The 11,895-nt window shown below is 40.4% G+C and overlaps 1 pseudogene across 1 annotated transcript; it reads right to left on the bottom strand.

The window, feature by feature from the left end:
* Positions 1 to 2,631: 2,631 nt before the first annotated feature.
* LOC308240260 (glycoprotein endo-alpha-1,2-mannosidase-like protein) lies at positions 2,632 to 10,158 on the bottom strand (annotated as a pseudogene). Its single transcript has 3 exons — positions 10,152 to 10,158; positions 3,244 to 3,767; positions 2,632 to 3,163 (listed from the first exon to the last, which is right to left on the bottom strand). The product of its transcript is annotated as a glycoprotein endo-alpha-1,2-mannosidase-like protein (transcript).
* Between the last annotated feature and the right edge of the window lie 1,737 nt (positions 10,159 to 11,895).

The following is an 11,895-nucleotide window of genomic DNA, read 5'->3' as shown; positions in this document are numbered from 1 at the left end:
CCTTCAGAGCCCTTCCAAGATCTTTCTACAAGGAAGAAAGATCCTGCAGGAAAGTTAGAGAAGCTTGTCTTCCCTCAGCAGGGGTAAAAGCCTCAATGGATCACATTTGGGATGTTCATAGAGATGAAGGAAGAAGAGATCCTTAAGAGAAAATGAGCTATCTTCTAAATTGGCTGAGATATGGTTTATTGAATGGCAGGTCACTTCACTTGCATGTTCAGCCATTTGTCATATGTGACTAGAAGCCTCTAGGACTCAGGAACTGGGAACGTGTAAGGAATCAACAGGAGTCCTGGCCCAAGGGAAACATTTTCCAGGATGCATTCATTCATTAACTCCTCTAAGGTCTGCTTTTGTCTTTTAACCTTAAGGCCACTCCTGAATTCAAGATGGTCCTAAAGCATGAACTAGTCTTGTAAACAGGCTACAGGGCCCACCAAGAGCTAGTCTCTATAGGGTCTTTGATCCTGTAATGTTCCCCTCAAAGGCAGTTATAGTCAAAGATGCTCTGGTAAGGCATGAGGCAAGTTGTATTCATTCCGAAATGATGGTGATGTATCTAAAGCTATGCTTGAAAAATCATAAGCCTGGATGCTACTGTTGAACTTGCAGCAAATGTATGTTAACCTAGCCAGCCCATAGGGGTCTAATCAATTATATCAGTGATGCTGCCACTATCAAAAACATTTTTAAAACCCCTTCTAGGGGACCAGCTCCAGAGTTCAGATGGTATTCTTGAGAATGTCTGTAATGGTGACAAAACTACATATTTGAAGGGTGAATTTGATGTGTAAATAGAAGCTATAAGTTACCTGAAGACAAAACTAAATAGGTATCCCAGGAAATGCCATTTAAAAATAAATTAATGAAGAAGTAATGCTTTTTCAGTGGATAATCCTAAAGGGAAAAGGATTAACTTTTATTGAGCTCCCATTATGTGCCAGGTATCTTTATATGACCCTAGTCTCATTTCATCTTTAAAATATTTACCTTGATGTAGGTATTATTACTCTTAAATAGAAAATGGGATCAGAAAAGTCAAGTAACTTCTTTTAGGCAACACAGCTTGTCAGTGAGAGAGCTGAGATCAACGGCCATTTTTTCTATTTGTCTGCAAAGCCAGTGAGTGCTCTTTGTGTTATAGAACACTGCCTTCTTTGAAAGTCATTAAAACAAAGGAAGCCTTCCAACCTTGATACACTCACAAAACATCATTTTCACACCAATAAAAGAGGTGAATATACCTATAAAAGATTTGTTTTGAAATAGAAGAGTTCCAGGAATGTTAGCAATGAATCAGGCATTTGTAAATCAAATGGAGGAAAATATTTTCAAATGATACTTCTGATAAAGTGCTAATATCCAAAATATATGAAGAACTCATATAACCCAAAAACAACAACAACAAAAAAACAACAACCAGACAATTCAATTCAAAAATGGTCAGAGGACATGTTTCCAAGGAAGATATGCAGATGGCCAACAGACATATGAAATGATGTTCAACATCACTAATTATCAGGGACATGCAAACCAAAACCACAATAGTCATGGGGATGTAAAGTACAGTATAGGGGATATAGTCAATAAAATTATAATAACTAAGTATACTGCCAGGTGGATACTTGAAATATCAGGGGGATCACTATGTAAATTACACTGAGTGGCCAGATTATTATGATCTCTGAAAGCATAATAATCTGGCCACTCAGTGTATATCCTATATAATAAAAGGCTAATATGCAAATTGTCCCCTCGGCCAGGAGTTCGACCAGCAGGCCAGCCAACCACCTATGTCCCCTACCCCTGGCCAGGCTGGCCAGACCCCACCCATGCACGAATTCATGCATTGGGCCTCTAATATATATATACTGAGTGGCCAGATTATTATGCATTCAGAGATCATAATAATCTGGCCACTCAGTGTATATGATTGTCTGACCACTATGCTGTACACCTGAAATTAATACAAAATAATATTGAATATAAACTGTAATTGAAAAAAAATTAAAAGAAATGTGTTGGAGAAGATGTGGAGAAAAGGGAACCCTTGAACACTGTTTGTGAGAATATAAATTAATATAGCAACTATGGAAAACAGCATTGAGGTTCTTCAAACAATTAAAAATAGAACTACCATATAATTCAACAATTCCTCTTCTGGCTATTTAGCTGAAAAATATGAAAACATTTACTTGAAAATATATGTGTGTCCCTATGTTCATTGCAGCATTATTTACAACAGCCAAGACATGGAAACAACCTAAGTGTCCGCCAATGGCTAATTGAATAAAGAAGATGTGGTACGTATATACAATGGAATACTACTCAGCCATGAAAAGATGAAATATTGCCAATTGCAACAACATGGATGGATCTTGATATTATTATGCTAAGTGAAATAAGTCAGATGGAAAAGGGCAAAAACAGTATGATTTTTCATATATGAAATATAAAACAAAAAGTAACAAATGAACTAACAAAGAAGAATAAACTCATAGATACAGACAATAGAATAGTGGTTACCAGAGGAAAAAGGGGGTGGGGTCAAGGCAAAGTGGGCAAAGGGGGACTTGGGTGGTGAGTGGCCAACAGATATTGAATTGTACACCTGATAATTATATAATGTTATTACCCAATGTAACCCCAGGGCTGCCTCAGGGCTGTCACATAGTACTTGTCATTGACCATGTTCCACGTGTTGTGGTTATTCCAGGGCTGGATGCTGGTGTCAATGTACCCAGGCCCCACACTGGGAATGAACATGAGGTTGTTGGAATCACAAAAGTTCTTCACAGCTTTCCAGTTATGATGGGAAGAGCCCGAAGGAAAAACTATTGGACAAAAGTAGGTGTATATGCCATCAAATCCAGTGGCCAGGATGTTATGAGTGTGGCCCTCCTCTACCAGCAGCGCTATGAAGACCCCAAAATAGGGGGTGTTGCTGATTGAGTGCAGCCCATTTGGTGTCAGGAGATGGGCCCAGGCCTCAGGGGTTGTCAGGTATGAGTTGTAGTATATGAAAGAGTGGGAGGCTCTTCCTTATGTTGTTCTTACAGCAGTAAAATGTTCCATGGGAGCCATACGTATCAATGATGTACTTGATATTGTCATGCTGAATGATGTCATCTTGGCTCTTGTAAGGTTGGATGTGGAAGGCCACCTGCCACAGATAGGAGATACTGGTCACTTGAGTATCTGTCCAGGGGTCACAACCTATAAGGCTCATGCTCCAACAATGGCCTGGATGTTGTACTGATGGGCGGTGTCCAGAATGGCAGGCACCAGGTCATCAGAGGGGTCCCCATTATTATCAGCCATGCCAGGTACATACCAGGACAGGACCAGGGCACTGATGGAGGCTTCCTTAATCTGGGTCATGTGCTCCTGCAGTACGTTGGGGTCTCGGGAGCTGTAGGGTCCCAGCTCCGGGTAGAAGCTGGAGCCCAAGTCATGGGGCGGGGGGGGGGGGACATTGGCTGCCACCATAGATCATGGGGTCCCCGTGAGGCACCATGATGTGGTCCCAGTGAGTGTAGTGGCCCTTGCACCACAAGCTCCCGTACCACAAATAGTAGAAGGTGTGCAGATCTGAGTAGATGAGCATACTGCCCGGGGGCAGGTTCAGCCTTGGCCTCTGGCAGGGGGGGGAGGGATGCGCACGGGGGCGGGGGGACGATTCTGCAGGGGGCAGGGGCCCTCCAAGCATCGCTCCAAGGATGCCAGCTCCAGGCCCAGGCCAAGAGCCAGGAGTCCATCTTTTTTAACTTTTAAAAGGATTATTATTAAAGTACTAGAGGCCTGATGCACGAAATTCGTGCAAGGGCCTTGGCCCCCACCATCGGGGCGGCTGCCTCTGCCTCGGCCCCTGCCTGCCCTGGCTTTGTCCAGAAGGAAGGACTTCCAGAAGGACATCCAGTCTAATTAGCATATTACCCTTTTATTATTATAGATGTTTGACACATAAGGAAACTGGTGACCGAAGTGAACTAGTGATTTGCCCAGAAATATAATATAGTCAGTCAATAGCAGAGATAGAAACTTTTCTCAAATATTCTTACTCTCAAGATCATATTTCTTCTTTGAGGATGTATATACAAAATATTTCGAGTGCCTCAGAGCTCTGTCCTTGTACTTCTTCACTTCTCTATCTTCACCTACTCTTCAGATGAATTTATCTACTCCCATGGCTGTAAATACCAAATATAAGCAAATGCCTTCCAACTTTTAGTTCAGGTCTTGACCTCTCCCCTGATTTCCACATTCCCAAATCCAACTACTTGATTGGCTAAATTGGTCCTAACCGTATGTCTCATTACCACCACCTCAACCCAATTTTCTACGGTTTTCTCCATTTTCAACAATGACAACTCCATCTTAATTGTTTAGGCTAACAAATACTTGGAGTCTCCCTTAACTCCTTACTTATAAAAATATGTTATTTATTTTTTCAATAACAGTTTGCATCAATCTCAGGTGTACAGCATAGTGATTAGACAATCATATACTTTACAAAGTATTCCCCCTGATATTTCCAGTACCCATCTGGCACCATACATAGTAATTACATTATTATTGACTATATTTCCATGCCCATGACTATTTTGTAACTACTAATCTATACTTCTCAATCCCGTCACCTTTTCCCGCATCCCCACAACCCCCTTCCCCTCTGGCAATGATCAGTTTGTTCTCTGTATTTATGTTGACACCTTGATTTTTTTAAAAATATATTTTTATTGATTTCAGAGAGGAAGGGAGAGGGAGAGAGAGATAAAAACATCAATGAGAGAGAATCATTGAACAGCTGCTTCCTGCATGCCCCCCACTGGGGATGAAGCCCACAACCTGGGTATGTGCCCTTGGCTGGAATCGAACCTGGGACCCTTCAGTCCACAAGCCAGTGCTCTATCCACTGAGCCAAACCAGCTAGGGCAACACCTTGATTTTTTTTAACACATCTCCATTCATTTCATAAAAAAAATTCTTGGTACAATCCTCAAAATATACCCATAATATGACTATTTTCTACCACCTCCACTGTTACCAAACCATTCAGCCTCCACTGCTACCAACTTTTTGATTGCACTGCTAGCTCCTTTTTTAAAAAAAAAGTTTTTATTGATTTTTTTTAGAGAGAGAGGAAGGATGAGAAAGAGAAGGAAACAACAATGTTACAGAAACATTGATAAATTGCCTCCTGAACGCTCCCTACTGGGGATTGACCTCACAACCCAGGCATGTGCCCTGACCAGAATCGAATGAGTGACCTCCTGGTACATGGGATGACCCTCAATCCACTGAACCATGCCAGCTGGGTGCACTGGTAACTTCTTAACTGGTCTCTCAACTTCTAATCTTGCCACCCACACAATCTATTCTACACAAAAGCCAGAATGATCCTACTAAAACATAAGCCAGATTATGCTACAGTACTGTCCAAACCTCTCTAATGACTTCTCATCCCATTCAGAGTTACAGCCAAAGTCCTTACCCTTTATTATTACCTCTCTGATCTCTCATACTACTCTCCATTTAACTCACTCTGGTCCAGCCACATCAGCCTCCTTATTGTTTTTCAGAACTACTAGAAACCCTCCTGTTTCAAGATCTTTATACTTGTTTCTCCTCTATGGAACACTTTTCTCCCAAATATCATGTGGTTTGTTCCATAACGTCTTTACAGGTTTATATTGAAATGTCACTTATTCAGTGAAATTTCCCCTTATCATCCTAACCATCTCCCTTCTGTTTTATTTTTCTCTATAGCATGTATCACCATCTAATATACTATACATTTCACTTATTTGTTTACTAGAGGCCTGGTGCACAAAACTTATGCATGGGGGGCGGTTCCCTCAGTCCAGCCTGCACCCTCTCCAATCCAGGACCCCTCGGGGGATGTCTGACTGCCGGTTTACAGGGATTGGGCCTAAACCGGCAGTTGGACATCCCTCTAGCAATCCAGGACCGCTGGCTCCTAACTGCTCACCTACTTGCCTGCCTGATCACCCCTAACCACTCTACCTGCCTGTCTGATCACCCCTAATCACTCTACCTGCCTGCCTGATTGCCCCTAACCACTCTACCTGCCTGCCTGATCACCCCTAACTGCCTCTGCTTGCTGGCCTGATCGCTCCCTAACTGCCCCCCTGCTAGCCTGGTCATCCCCTAACTGCCCCTCTGCCTGCCTGGCCTCCCCCTAACTGCCCTGCCCTGCTGGCCTGGTTGCCCCCTAACTGTCCAGAAGGTAGTCGGACATTCAGAAGATGTCCGGTCAACATGGTCTTATTAGCATAATTATTAGTATAGATTGTCTCTCTCCCTCCACTGGAATGCAAGCTCCAAAAGGGCAGAGATATTTATGTTTTGTTCATTAATGTATTCCTCAATGCCTGAAACACCTGATACATAGTGGCTTCCAATAAATGATTGTAGAGTGAATGGATTCCAGGCAGATATCCTGAAGTCCACTGCAATCTCTCATTGACTAGTACCTCTGGCATTGAGACTTGCCATTATTGAGCCATTGAAAAGCTAAGCTCTCACAGCATTATTTATTTAAAATATTTTTATTGATTTCAGACAGAAAAGGAGAATGAGTGAGATAGAAACATCAAGAGGAGAAAGAATCATTGATTGGCTGCCTCCTGCATGCCCCCTCCAATGGGGATCAAGCCCACAAACTGGGCCTGTACCCTGACCGAGAATTGAACTGTGACCTCCTGGTTCATAGGTTGATGCTCAACCGCTGAGACACGCCAGTCAGGCAATTCATATAGCATTTTAGAAGGTTCCAGGTACTGTACAATATCCCAAGAAACTCCAGTCTTAATATTCAGCTATAATATTTGCAGTTCATCAAGTCACACTTCTGAACCTTCACAGAGCTTCTTGTTAAGTTGTCTTCCTCTGTTCTAGTAAGTATCCCTTTTGTATTCCATATACCTGGAAGGAAGGCCAGTGTTCACATCCTAGTGTGATTAATGCAGTTTATAATTGTATTATTTCACTAAATATATGAATTTTGCTAACCTTAGGCTTATGACATTGATTCTGCAGGAAGTTACTACCACTTTTCTGACTGTTTGGCAGCAGCATCATTCTCACTTTGGTGGTAATATATTGGGGTGATTTCCATGCAAAATTTAGTCAAAATAAAAAATGTATATACTTGTATTTTAAAATGTTATCTGTTATTTAGAATTAAACAAGTTTCTCTGCCTTGTCTGGTGTTGCTCAGTTGGTTGAGTATGGTCCCATGTACCAAAAGGTCACCGGGTTGATTCCTGGTCAGGCACATGCCTGGGTTTCCGGCTCAATCCCCAGTAGGGGGCATGCAGGAAGCAGCTGATTGAAGTTTCTCTCTCTTTCCCTCTCCCTTCCTCTCTCTCTAAAAAATCAATAAAGAAAAAAAATCCCTCTGCAAACAATACAGTGTGATACTAACTGGGATAGAGGGATGTGCAGAGTGCTATTAAATATAGCTAAGAGAACATTTAATTGTTCTAGAGTGAGAGTAGAGATAGAAGGAGTTAGGAAAGGCTTATTCACAGAGGGTGCTCCATTTGTACTAGAGGCATTTCTACTGGAAGTAGGGATGAGAAATGTCAATAACATTCTTGTAGAAACAAAGGTCCAGAGGTCTCTAAACATATAGCATGTAGCTAGATGGGCTCTCAGCCCAAGCATAAATGAAATTAAAAAGATAAATGACAAAACTTCAAAATTTATGACATGCTAATTGCACTAGTGGTCATTTCCTGGAGGGTTGTACTAAGAACAATATTTTTTTAAATTGAGACATAATTTATATAAAATAAAATCCATCCTCTTAAAGTGTGCAATTTAATGGCTTTAGTATAGTCACTGAGTTATACATCTATAACTACAATCTAATTTCAAGACAATTTCATTACCCTCCCAATAAACCCCTTATTATGCAGTAACTCCCCATTCTCCCCTCCTCCCAGTCTTTGGCAATCACCAGTGCCCTCTTTGTCTCTATGGATTTGCCTATTCTTGACATTTTACATAGATAGACTCATACAATATGTGGTCTTTTTGTGTTTGGCTTCTTTCCCTCAGCATAATGTTGTCAAGGTTCATCCACGATGCGGCATGTATTGGTACTTCATTTCTTTTTTTCTTCACTCCTCTTTATGGCTGGATAATATTCTATTACATAGGTATACCACATTTTGTTTAGTGATTCACCAATTCTGAGAAGGATTTTGAGGTCAACTCTGAGAGCAGCAGGGAAGAGAGCTGTGGCTGTGGATGTCTGCCAAGGTACTTGGTGAGAGAACTATGGTGTTTCCCATGTGCCACAAATTTTTCATCCTGCTTATAGGATTGAGTTATTTGCAATTACTGTCTAATGCCCAGTGTGATTCAAGAAGTTTGACACACTGATAAAATTGCACATTTGAGGAAATATGATAGTTAATAGTTAGGATATCTTCTAACAGATGTCCAGAGGTGTGCAGCAGGACCCTAAGAAGTCAGAACTGGAAGGGTTGGAAGACATCAGCTGATCCCCTCTCTTTGTTTTCTTTCTAAAAGTAATCAATGCCACCAACTGCTCTTATAAAATTACTTCATTTTATTTTACACAATAGCCTGGAGAAATTTTGAACAGTGGGAGAAATTTTAAATAGACCAGGGAGAATGCTTAGAAAGCCCTACTACAAGTAGAGATGGATGTAGATGTGCTGGGAAATGCAGAGACAAGAGAACAGAGAGAAAAAAAAATGGTTGCCTTGCTTCCTGATGGCTTTCCACTTCCTTCACCAGCAGCCTGTGAGACTTCTAGAATCCTTATAATGCTAGCTCAAGTGAGTTTCTATTATTTGCAGCAAGATGCCAGAAATTCATGGGAAAGTTTCTCTAGCCCAAATTGCTCAGGCTGAAGAAAACTTTCCCTCCTTAGACTCAAGTATCTGTTTATCCAAATGACCCCTGGGGACAGGGATTCAGATACATATTCAGAGATGTTTATTTATCAGTGGCATGTAGATAATGGTGTCCCTCCACTTACAAAACTCAGAAATTCTGCTTAAATATCCATGTAGTCATCACTGAACGTCCTTAACCTTCCCTTGAAGGGCTTCTGATGAACAGAAATGTTATAATATTTGGATGGAGGAAAGCGAATATAATGTAAATTTGTTGTTTGAAGAGCGAAACAACAGGAGGCAGCAGATTAATGTTTTTTTTCTCTCTCTCCCAATGGTGGAAATTACATATAGACTTAGAAATGTAAAACATTAAACAATTGGGAATATATTGAGAAAAGTGATCTCCATATAAAAAGCACCAGTACAATTGGCCTCAAAGCAAAATCTTGTAAAATGATTCTGGTTGTGTGCCTCTGATCAAAATAAGAGGTAAATAAAGACACCTAGAAAGATGCAGTGACCTTTTAACAACCACATTAAAAATGGTGAAAAGAAACAAAACCACATTAAAAAGAAATAATCTTCATTTTAATGCTAATAAAGTTGGTTTTATTTTGCTCTCAGGATTTTCAGATGAGGGTGAGAGTAGGACAAAACCTAGGCAAACTTTCTCAAAAACAAAACATGTATAAGCCTTCTTCCATTCTTTGAAAAAAGAATCAGTACTGACTCTGTGCAAACACCTGCTACCTGGCACTCAGCCAACTTGCTAACCAACCCTATGTTTCAGCCCAATTAGCTAAGCACGCATCACTCAGAATGCATTAATTATTCCTAGTGATTTCCCAAAGTTTCCAATAGGATTATACAAGAAAAGGTGGACATAACCTTTTTTTTACCAGGACCTTTACTAAGGAAAACCATTGCATACATTATTGAAAATCCCAGGGACATCCCTAAAAATGCATAAGGTCAAAGCTAAAAGGAACCCTTGAGGGTCTCATTATTCAAGCCTCTCATCAAAGGGAGAAACCAGAGTGCTCCAATAAGCTGTGAGCAGAGAGAAGATAAATATAAAAATGAAAAACATTTAAATGAATTGCTGTTTCAGACACATTGCAGGGACAGAAAATAATTACCATGCATTTTTTTTGCAAAGTAAGTGATAATTCACTTTTTACATTGATTCATTTATTGGGTACAAAGAGGCAGAATTAGAGGGGACAGGAATTGATCATTTCAAATCCTTACCTGCCATTACTTCTCAGTAACATTCTTGTGCCTCTAGTATCTCCACATGTAAAACAAGGCATAAGGGACTTTGTAATTTAGGTACAAGGACATCATAATTACAAGCATAGGCAACTTTGAATCTGTCTTTGCCCTGGATATGATGTTGCATTTTGTGAGAGGACATGGCTGTTGTTGTTTTTTTCAGATGTCAAGTTCCAAAGATTAGTAATATGCTTCAAATTAGCCCATTTTTCCTTTCTAACATAAAGGAACCTAATCTTAGATAATGACAGCCAATTAGAAAAAACACACATGATATTTTATTCTGATTTCCTTCTCTGAATATTAATACTAGCTGTCATTTATTGAGCTCCTATAAGTGGAAGACATTGGGTGAAGTACACTCTATTTTATTTCAGTGAATCCCCTGGGGACAGGAATTCAGATACATATTCAGCCAACTTAAGGGGTAAATTCTAGAATTATTTCCATCTTACAAACAGGAGGAAAGTTTAGCAGTGAGAGATGAAGTGACTTGCCCAAGCCACACATATCTTCTGAGTGGCAGAATTGGCTGAACTTTTTTTCAAAATTTACAATTTGTTTTTCTGGATTCATCATAAGATTTTTTGATATCTCCAAAATATGACATTTTAATAATGCATTAACACAGAATATTAGTTCAGCAATCTTCAAGATATCTAGAATGTTAGAGTTACATCCCAAAATACATGAAGTTTGATTGAGGTTCAGGGCTTATGCCTAATGAAGAAGTAAAAATGAGTGTCACATGTATCATTCCTTATGTACTAGGCTACAGAAATACCTAGTGTAAATTTGTGAGGCTCTCCTGTGTTTTCTCTCACTTAATTACCAGAACAACCATAAAAGATGTCATCACTTACATCTGGCAGATGAAGAAACAGGATCAGAGTTCATGTAACTTGCTGAAGGTCATACAGCAAGTAAGAAGCAAAGTGGTGATTTGATTTCTGACTCCAAGTTCATGCTCTTTCCACGAAACCATGTTACCTTTCATACTCTCATATTACCTCTACATAATCTACCATATGCCCCACAGCACTGCATGTGCACACTAGATACTGAATTCAGTGGCTGCTTAAATAGAGAATGAACAATTACTGTATGATGTAGTCAGTATTTTAAGTACTTTACAGGTTTCAAACTACTTTTAGTCTCACAACAATGCTGAGAGGTTGATTCTATTATTTTAATTTTACAAATAAAGAAAGGAAGGCTTGTCCTAGCCGGTTTGGCTCAGTGGATAGAGCGTGGGCCTGTGGACTCAAGGGTCTTGGGTTAGATTCCAGTCAAGGTCACATGCCTGGGTTGTGCATGCAGTAGGGGGCGTGCAGGAAGCAGCCCATCAATGGTTCCCTCTCATCATTGATCTCTCTCTCTCTCTCTCTCTCTCTCTCTCTCTCTCTCTCTCTCTCTCTCTCTCCCTTCCTCTCTGAAATCAATAAAAAATTTATTTTTAAAAAAGGAAGGCAGGCTTACAGAGGTTGAGTAACTTCCCCAAGGTCATACTACTAGGAAGTGCTTTATCTTCTGCCAGGTTCTGGCTCTTAAATTTTGCTATTCTTTGCAAACCCTGAAAAGGAATCTCTCCTCCTTTGCGTTCTTCCAATAGCCAGAAAGAAGACAAGAGGACGAGGAGTCAGTAAATACAAAAGGTGTAGTTCTGCTATTAACAAAATGGGGAGGGGATAGACTGGCAGAGCCAGAGCCAGCACAGTAC

Source organism: Plecotus auritus, assembly GCF_963455305.1.
Source record: "Plecotus auritus genome assembly, chromosome: X".
In the NCBI taxonomy this organism is placed as follows: Eukaryota; Metazoa; Chordata; class Mammalia; order Chiroptera; family Vespertilionidae; genus Plecotus; species Plecotus auritus.
The sequence above is the reverse complement of the archived record's forward strand: the minus strand, read 5'-3'. Positions and strand labels throughout refer to the sequence as shown.